General features: G+C 59.9%; 1 protein-coding gene across 10 annotated transcripts in view; it reads right to left on the reverse strand.

Moving 5' to 3' along the window:
* Positions 1–8,368, reverse strand: part of PTPRS (protein tyrosine phosphatase receptor type S) — a 217,066-nt gene extending 208,698 nt beyond the window's left edge. For 7 of the 10 annotated variants that reach the window (XM_064175419.1, XM_064175418.1, XM_064175417.1 and 4 more), the window contains exon 1: positions 8,261–8,367. The gene's annotated coding sequence lies outside the window, so the exon portion shown is untranslated. Of the gene's footprint in view, positions 1–8,260 lie in introns of all 10 variants that reach the window. The other 3 variants (XM_064175409.1, XM_064175408.1, XM_064175406.1) reach the window with 1 other exon arrangement.
* Positions 8,369–9,532: the final 1,164 nt, after the last annotated feature.

Genomic DNA, 9,532 nt, shown 5'->3' on the forward strand with positions numbered 1-9,532 from the left:
GGGTAGGCTTCAACCTTCAAGAGAAATGAAATGGCAACTCAGAAGGAATGGATCCCACCAGCAGGTTGGGTGTGTGATGATCCAGCACAAAGTGACAGGAGGCTGAGGTCTGTGCTGTCATCAGTCGCCGCAAGCCGAGCACCAGGGGATAGGAACATCATTTGGTTCATCAGCTGGTTAGTACCAGGCAAACCCTAGGCACCAGCCACCATGGCACCCAGCCCTCTGCATCCCTCCTGCACCACTGCCTCCAGGTTTTCAGAGCAGCACTCAGCCCCTTGCAGGGCGCTCAGCTCAACCAGGTCATGCCTGGCCAGGAGACAGCACTGCCACCACCCTGCCCGCTCACAGTGGGCATCAGGTACGGGTTGTGGCTGTGGTGCTCAGCTTCCACCTTCCCCCAGGCTGCCTGTGGGGATTGGGTGCCCCAGTTAGCTGCCTGGAAAAAACACAGCACACCAAGAAACATCTCTGATGCATTTCCCTATCCCACCCTGCCCACTCCTCTGCTCTGGGCACATCCCCTCCTGCGTGGAGGAAAGAGCAGTTTGGTCCCCACCTGCCTATACAGCCTTGGAGCTGCCAGCAGGACGTGGCTCTACCCATCCTCTTTGCCTGCTACACATCCTGAGCTCCACCAGTGACACAGGAACTTCACGTGGTGACTGGAAACTGCTGCTCAGCTTCGCTGCTGACGGAGGGAACGAGCCGAAGCCGCTGCCAGCCAGCAACAGCAGCTCAGTAAACAAAAGGAAGAAGCAACGGGAGGGAACCCTTCATCAGTGCAGGCCAGAAAGCAGCAGCCATCTCTGCTTGGTGGGTACCAGAGCAAACACTTGATGATATCAGAGCTGAAGAGGAGTTTAGAAGACTAAACCCCCATTTCCTGCAGCTTTTGCAGGCGCTGTCCATCTCTGCCTCCTCACAACAGCAAAATGGAGGGGAAGTGTGGCCAAGAGTTGTAAGGAAAGAGTCTTTCAGATTGAAATCGTCAGTGGAATTAACAGCAACATCGATTTGCATACGGAGATACTACAAAGCAGCAAACAATGAAGCAGCAGCTCAGAGAGACAGTCAGATACAACTCAAGCACCACAAGGAGCCAAATTTCAGCCGAGGCTGCTGCTTCCCTACGATGGGAATACTGCATTTTGGGAAGCTACTACACCCTCTCCTTCCTGCTACTTACAATCCCAGCTCAGTGGGTGCAAGCAAGGGAGATGGAGAGCACTTTGCCTCCAGCTTTGTGCCTTCTGCACTCCCTGATTAGCCCATGGAGCTCCCTTCACATCATGTGTCCACTGCCCACAGAAGTGAAAAGAGGGAGAGAAAGAGAGGCCACAAACCAGCACTGTGTAAAGCGAAGGCTCTGCTGAAGGTAGCATCTGATACAGCTCAACTCATCCCTCAGCTGAGTGTCTAAATCTGCCACCTCCCAGAGACACAGCAGCAAACGCTGAAGGGAACTTGCTCAATTTAAGGAAGGTGTCGAGGTGCTTGAATGTGTCCAGAGACAGGCAACAAGGCTGGTGAGGGTTCTGTGACTGTGAACAAATCATTCCTGAAGCCTGGGCAGAACACCTTACCTCTGGTGCTCTTAAACTGGCTAACCAGCAGAAACTCAGCACTCAAAAGCAGGACACCAGATGTGCTCCCAGCTTTACGCCTCCATGGACCACATCTGAAACACCCTAAGACCAAAGCAGGGAGACTGCAGTGGGAGAGGCAGGACCCCCCAGGCACTCTGCACCCCACGTACAGACTCACACGTGAAAGCTTCACTACTCCAAACCCAACAGGCTTCAAACCCCTCTCCAGACAGAGACACCTCCTGCAAACCACCTGCAGGACCTACCACACGTTGCAAATCACGGCTGAGGCCAAACCAGCCCTGATCTGAATCTCCTGCTGCAGCCATGCTGCCATCCACCCTCCCACACCACACCACACCACTAAAAGCCTCTCAGCCTTCAGGTTTCCTCCTCTGTAGGACATCCCCATGAGGGTGGGGGCATCCCAGTTGCTTTCGAGGTCCCAGCCAAACTGCCACCCTCTGATCTGACGTAAACCAGCACTGCATAGAGCAACTACCCAAAGAGGAGAGTGTAAACAAGTGATTCAGCTGCTGCTGAGCAAGAACAGCCCCGAGAAGAGACCTCCAGGAGCTGGGCAGAAATGGGCAGAGGCTTCCTAACCTAACCCATCCCACAGCCCCCATTTAATCTGATTTATGCAAATGCTAAACCAATTTAGGTGTGCAGGTTGTGCGAGTCGCCAGTTTAATTTCATTGGGTTTTAAACCTGTTTAAACAAACTAAGATCTGCTTTCTAATCTAGAGCAGCTCTTAATTGTGCAAGTGCTGCCAAGGAACTAGAGCTTGGACATGGTGGCAGGTCCTGTTGTAGGACAGCACTCGCACTGCAACAGCCTGAGCTACAACCTATGGAGAGGGCAGTGCTAAAATCACAGTGCCTGGGCTTGACGTGGCCTCACTGCAGAGCTCTGAAGTCCCTCTGCTACCCCAGGAGCTGCTCAGAGCTTTCCAAACTCAAGATACAAGAGCCCAGGTGAGTCCCACATGGCCCAGGGCCACAACAGGCTGGCACTGGGCTGTAATGAAGCCTTGCTTTGCGAGGCAGGGGATAGGAGTCCCTAATGAGGCCAACAAGTCTCAGTGGCAGAGAGAATCCCCAGCGCTGGGCCCTAGCGTGTCCCACATCCCCATGAGCTGAGGCTGTCCTCACCTTCATCACCACCCTTTTGTCTCCAGAGACAAAGCAGAGCATCCCCAAGCACCTCTGAGGATGCACAAGTATCTCCTTTACATGCCGGAGTCCACGCACAGCCCACGCTGCTCTCCTTGTACCTGGTGTGGCAGGGTTACACACACTGCCTCCCCACACACGGGCATCCCAGGAGGGCACACGGGCATCCCTGTCTCCTTCCTCAGCCGCAGCAGCACCTTCACCTCCTCTCCCTTTGGCAGCTGCACCCAGCGTGTGCCGCTCGCATGCATGCGTGGGAGCCACACGCTGGTTGTGCCTGCCCTGAGGAGCTGGTGGGAGGATGGAAGCCAACAGGCTTCAGAGGTTAGAAAGAAAGAATAAATAAAGCCTAAAAACCCCCTCACACCTCCACGCAACACCAACTGAAAGGACTGCTTTGGATGGTGCTGGGGCACACCACCTCCGAAGGGCTCTGAGTGCAGGGCAGGCAGCTCGGGAAGGGCTCGTTCAGGCCAGCAGCAAACAACCCGAGAGTGCAGACAGTGATTGCAACAGGGATGCCAAGCTCAATAAATTACTAAGCCAAGACAATGATACCCAAGCTAGAAAATAAAAGAAGTCGAAGAGAATTATGTTGGATCAGACCCAGAAGTCTCCAGGGTTTATGAGCTGAAGGATAGGGGGGGGGAAAAAAAGAGACAATTTCCAGTTTGCAAGGCTGATGTCAAAGGAAAAAAGCTAAGAATCAGTCAAGTTATAAAGGAAACAATCAGAAAGAGAGGACAAGAGGAAAAAAACCTACCACAACAACTAACAAACAGCCCTCAGATTGTTCCAGCTTATTGTGTAATAAACTTTGCAGAAGAGAGCTGGCCTGAGCTCTCCTACTGCAAGGCTCATGAGGTTAAAACCCACTGCAATTTATAAGCAGTAATATTGTTATAGGCAGACACCTCCCGGCCCAGCCATCTTCTTCACACTGCAAATGCCACAAAAACACAGTTCTGGGGACCCTGCCTGGAGTCACCAGACCAGAGTAGCACCCAGGACCACCGACCCTGCTTCCCTCTGCACCAGGAGCAGGAAGCAAAGAGCCCCACGGATGGAGGGAGCTGGGCTGAGCTGAAGCAGAACACCGAGCACATTTCTCACGCTGCTGAAGCAAATCATCTTTAGCTGAAGCCATTTGCAGGTTGTACTTTGGGGGGGGGGGGGGGGGGGCGGGGAAGAGTTGTGAACAGCCTGCATGTTCTTATCAAACCCAAGAAGAATTTCAAGCTGAAAGTTCAGCAGGCATGAATTAAACTGCTCAGCAGCAGCTTTTTAATGCAGCTGAACAACCTCTCTCCTCCCCATACCTCGCACTGCCCACACTGACTCGGCTTAGCTCTGGCTTCACTTTATCTCCGTATCCTGCACTCAATTTTGTTATCTCTGCAAATGCAAAAGGCAAAACAAACCAATAAACTGCTTTAGTTGGGAACAGGGAAGGGTTCAGATAAAATCCACACGTGGTGGCAGGCCACGGGCAACACCTCGAATCCAGCAGAGCAACTCGCCACCCACGCCAGCTCGTACGCCACGTGGAAGAGCAGATCAACAGCTCCACACACGCTCGCTGGCTCAGGCACCCTACCACAAGGAGAGCAGCTGGATGGCACCTCCAGCCCTCCCCACACCTGCTGAACCACAGAGGGGTACAGCCACACTGGGCACCACCAAGGGCAGCCATCCTGATCCACTGCTGGGCTGCTGGGCTGCAAGCAGCATCGGGTGGAATAGTGTCAGAGAATCACAGAATCATTGAGGCTGGAAAAGGCCTCAGAGATCATCGAGTCCAGCCTCTGACCCAGCTAAACCATGCCAGCAACAGCCACATCCAATCCTTCCCACCTCAAAAACAGCTTTGAGGTCTCTGAATAGCATGGAATGGTCTGGGTTGGAAGGGACCTCCAAAGGTCATCTAATCCAACCCCCTCTGCAGCAAGCAGGGGCACCATCAAGGATAGAGCCACAGAATGTGGCCCATGCCTTTGGGGCAAGCAGGGCAGGCAGGAGTTATTCCCGTGCTAGGAAGAGCCACAAACATCCTCCCCTCCAGGCTCAGTCTGCAGCCACAGCAGCTCTGCAGACATCCCACCTGGTTGGGCCTCAGGTGTCTCTTCACCTGCATGCCCACCTCTCCCAGCAAAGCAGCAGCAGAATTAGGTGCCCAACAAGAACCCATCCTCCTGGAGAAAGGGCCAGGGCACATTTCCCCTCTTCTCCTCAGGCAAGGCACTGCACTGGTTATTGTTCAGCATCCAAACTCACTCCCCTCACAGCTAGACACAGGAGGCACCCCAGAAAGATGCAGCATTTACCAAACTCACGTTTGTAAAACCTGGTGAGCACCAGGAAGTAGGGGACAGGGACCCAGGAGGCACAAAGGGACTGACCCTGTCCTGCCAGCAAGGCTGATGCTAGGACTTGTGAACCTCCTATCCTTCCACCACCCCACATCCAAGCACACAAATGTCTCTGCTGTGGAGGACCCAGAAGACAACTGCAAGAGGACTTGAGGACCTCCTGCCCCTCACCACCTTCAACACCTGAACGCATGAATGGCTCCACTGTGGGGGACCCTGTGGGCAGCCCCCCACGTTAGTTGGTGGCACAGCTTCAGCTGGAAGCTCCTCTTGCATTACTCAAAGTATTGATGACTTTTTCCCCATCTGAAATATTGGCCCTCACCATGCACAGGAAGGAGGAGGAGAGTGCCAGCAAGCTCGTTAATTTGTAAGTCAATCTGGCAGGGAACAATTAACAGCTTTCCCACCACCGGCTTGGCAGGAGGAGGGGACCTTCCCCCCAGGAGGGTCCCTACATTGCCACACACCCTGCCCTGCCCAACCTGGCTTTGAGCTCACAACCCACAGATAGGACTTAGTTCTTTTTTAGCTTCTTCATCAGGAGCTGCCCCAGTCTAGGACCCCCTTCAGGTCACACACCACCAGCTCCTCCCAGCTCAGCAAAGGTTCACAACCCCAAAACACAATTTATAGGGGAAAAAACCAACCCCACAACAACCCAAAAACACACTAACAATATTTTGCTGCCGGAGACACAGGTCCCTGCCTTAGAGCAGCTGCGAGGCAGCGCCGACAGCCCAGAAGCTGCGGGCAGGAGCAGGACCGCAGCTGCCTGAGGGGGAAATGTCCCCTGCAAATTTGTCCAGGGAGGGGACAGGAACACACTGCAGGCACAAACCCCCAACCCCTGCAGGGCCTCCCAGCTCAGAGGAAAGGCTGGAAACACCTCTCAACCAACACTGCTTTTCCCCTTCCCACTGCAACAAGAGCTTTTGCTAAAGCAAAACCTCCCGGGGACTCAGGGACAACAAACCACCGACGAGTGGAGATGTCCCCAGCCCTGGCAGAGTGCAGCACCCATTGGGAGGCACTCCCCGTCCCCAGGAGCCCAACAACCCTCCCACTGGTGTCGCTTCCTCAGCAGCATCTTTCCCCGTTCCCGCTTATCCCAGATCTACACCACTTGCTTCCCCAGCAGGGACTGGGGCCGGATCCTCCCGATGAAACAAACACCCCCATCATGGCTCTTTTTTTTCTGGGGGGGTGGGGGTTGTTCGCCCTCTGTGTGACAAATTTTCGCTTGGGGACACAGGGGCAGCTCTCGCCCACTGCGGGGTGGCCCCAGGGCTTGGGATTTCAGCCAAAATCCCCAAGGGTGGATGGAAAACGCCGAGCCCAGGAGCGTGCGGTGGTCCCCAGCGCCAGCGGCGCCTTGCAGAAGCAGCAGGTTCGGTGGAGCCGCTCCGGCACAGGGGTGGGGACACTTCCCCCCGCACGCTCCCTTCTCCTGGGGTAGTTTCGGGTCGATCCAGGTCCCTTCCTCGTTGCTGTCACCATCACTGGGCTACCTCACAGCTGCGGGGAGCGGGGCAAACCCCACTCCTCCATGGGCTCCGGAACTGGCAGGGAGGACCAGGCACCCCCGGGGACACCGGTGTTGGGGTGGGGCGAGGGCAGCCCCCCGAGGGGATACAGCCGCGTCCCCGAGCTGCGGCATCGCCCTGTCGGCGCCGCGGGGAAAGCTCAGCGATGTCTCTCTCCTCCGGTTCCTCCATCCCGGCGATGCTACTCCGGGAGCGACACCGGCTCCGCCACCAGAGCATCCCCAGCACACGCCGATACAGGGAGACGGAGAAGCCACCGATGCCACTGAGGGAGGACAAGGACCCCATGGGTAGTCCCACGGTGATGCTCAGCCCTTACCATGAGGGGAACACCAGAACGTCCGTGGGTCCGAGCACCCCCTCGCCCGGTAGGACTGCGGTCGGGAAGAGGTGACTGGGGCGGGGGACACAGAGGGACGGGGCAGGGGGAGCGGTGCCAGCAAAGAGACACGACACGGGGCTGCCGTGTCCTAAAGGCGGGGAAGGCGGAGGGCATGAACCGGTACCGCAGCACGGGACGGAACACGGAGCACAGCCTCGGCACCGAGCGGGTACTGGGCACAACCACGGCGCAACCTCTGCACCGGGGCGTGGGACGGAGTACGGAGCACATTGCCGGCACCGGGACGCGAGACTGAGCGCGGAGTACATTCCGGGCAATGAGGCACCAGAGCGTCAGTCGGTACCGGGGCACGGAGCACATCGCGGGTACCAGAGCACCGGAGAACATCGCAGACACCGGGAACACGTCCCGGGTACCCGAGCAGATCGTAGACACCGGAGCGGAGCAAGGTTCAATCCGGGGACGGGCACCAGGACGTGGGATGGAAGCGCCCCAACCCCTCCTTCCTGGGGCTCCAGCGCTTCCAAGCGCCCACCTCGCCGGTAGCGATGCCCCCAGCCCGGCTCTCACTCGCATCCCCGCGCTGCAAGTGCCGGTGGGTCCAGCGCGCCCCCTCCCTGCACCCCTGCTGTAGCGCGGCCCCTTCCCCACGGGGCAGCCCCCGCACTCCTCCCCTACGTCCCCCGCTATAACCCCTCTCCGTCCTCCAATGCCACCCACCTGCATCCCCTCACTACAGCGCGGATCATCCCCCACCAACGCCGGCCGCACCCCTCACTACGGCGAGACCCCGGCACCTCCCCACACCCCTCCCAAACGCCCCCCTCGCTATAACATTCCCCTCTTCCCTCAAATGCCAGCCACTCGCACCGCTCACCCGCCCGGCACCGCTACACACCCTCGCTACACGGCGACACCCCGCTATAACGCGACCCCCTCCTTAGAAGCGTGTCCCCCTCCCCGCTTACAACACCGCTTCTCGCCGCAGCCCACCGGCACTGCTCTCCCCCACTCCACCTCGCGACACCGCGCCTCAGTCAGCGCACCCCACCCGCCGCCCCTCCGCTCTCTCCACCGCCTCTCCCGTAGCCGCGACCCACCTGCGCCCCCCCGCTACAACGCGGGCTCAGTACAACCCCACGGGCGGACAAAGCAACCCCACCGCGGCGCCCCCACCCACCGCCCGCCCCTCGCTGTAACGCGCAACCCCCTCCCTTCCCACACCCCGGCCGTACCTGCCGGCGCGGCCGCCCGCTCCCATGCTGGCCGGGCGGAGGGGCGCGGAAGGGCCGCGGACGCCCTTCTCCTCCTCCTCCTCCTCCTCCTCCTCCTCCTCCGCCGCCGCCGCCGCCGCCTCCTCCTCCTCCTCCTCTTCCTCCTCGTCCTCCTCTTCCTCTTCCTCCTCCTCCCTCCTCTCCCTCCGCCTCCGCCCGGCGGCTGCGCTGAGGCCGCGGCGCGGGGACACTGCGGCGCGAGCTCCCGCCCGCTCGCCGCCGGCCACTCGCGCAGGTGATGTCATTCCCCGAGCCGCCGCCGCCTGACGTCACCGCAGGGCGGGCTCCTCCCCCCCCCTCTTTTCCCCTCCTTTCGCTCCTGGAGGGGAGAGGAGGAGGAGGCGGGGGGCGCGCGGGGGGCGCTGACGTCAGCGCGGAGGCGAGGGGCGGGGCCGCGCCTTAAAGGCCTCGCGCGTGCGCGCCCGCCGGCGCGCGCGCTGCGGGCACGTGCGGGCGGAGGCGCGAAGGGGCAGGGGCAGCGCCGCGCGGGGACGGCAGCGCCGCGCGGGGACGGCAGCGCCGCGCGGGGACGGCAGCGCCGCGCGGGGACGGCAGCGCCGCGCGGGGGACGGCAGCGCCGCGCGGGGACGGCAGCGCCGCGCGGGGACGGCAGCGCCGCGCGGGGACGGCAGCGCCGCGCGGGGACGGCAGCGCCGCGCGGGGACGGCAGCGCCGCGCGGGGACGGCAGCGCCGCGCGGGGACGGCAGCGCCGCGCGGGGACGGCAGCGCCGCGCGGGGACGGCTTTGGTCGCCCCAGGTGGCTTTTGGTGGCCCCGGGTAACACCGAGCGGCCGCCAAGCTGTGTGGTGCTGGACTCGAGGGCGGGGATGGCACTGGGAAAGGTCTTGGCTGGCTCCAGACGTCGGCCACTGCCAGTCACAGGAGGTTCAACAAGTGAGAATGCAGGGTCCTGCAGCTGAGTCGGGCCAGCCGCAGGCACAGGTCCTGGCAGGGTGCAGAGTGGGTTGAGAGTGGCTCTGAAGCAAACAGCCCTGGCGGGTGGGAAGCTCGCCGCGAGCCGGCAGTGCCCTCGCGCAGCGCAGAAGGCAGCCGTGTGCCACCCCGCGTTGGGTGTCCTCCCTGCGTTGAATCCATTCCCTCTGTTTCAAGCCTTTCCCACCTCCAGCACCTTCCCCACCCAACCCCTTTGCTCTTTGCCCCCCCGCGGGCCCTGCCTGGCCTCACCACGCAGGGTTCTGTCCATTCCTAACGCCTTGCTCCCTGCAATACCA

The sequence above is a fragment of the Pogoniulus pusillus genome, chromosome 41 (assembly GCF_015220805.1).
Source record: "Pogoniulus pusillus isolate bPogPus1 chromosome 41, bPogPus1.pri, whole genome shotgun sequence".
Classification (NCBI taxonomy): Eukaryota; Metazoa; Chordata; class Aves; order Piciformes; family Lybiidae; genus Pogoniulus; species Pogoniulus pusillus.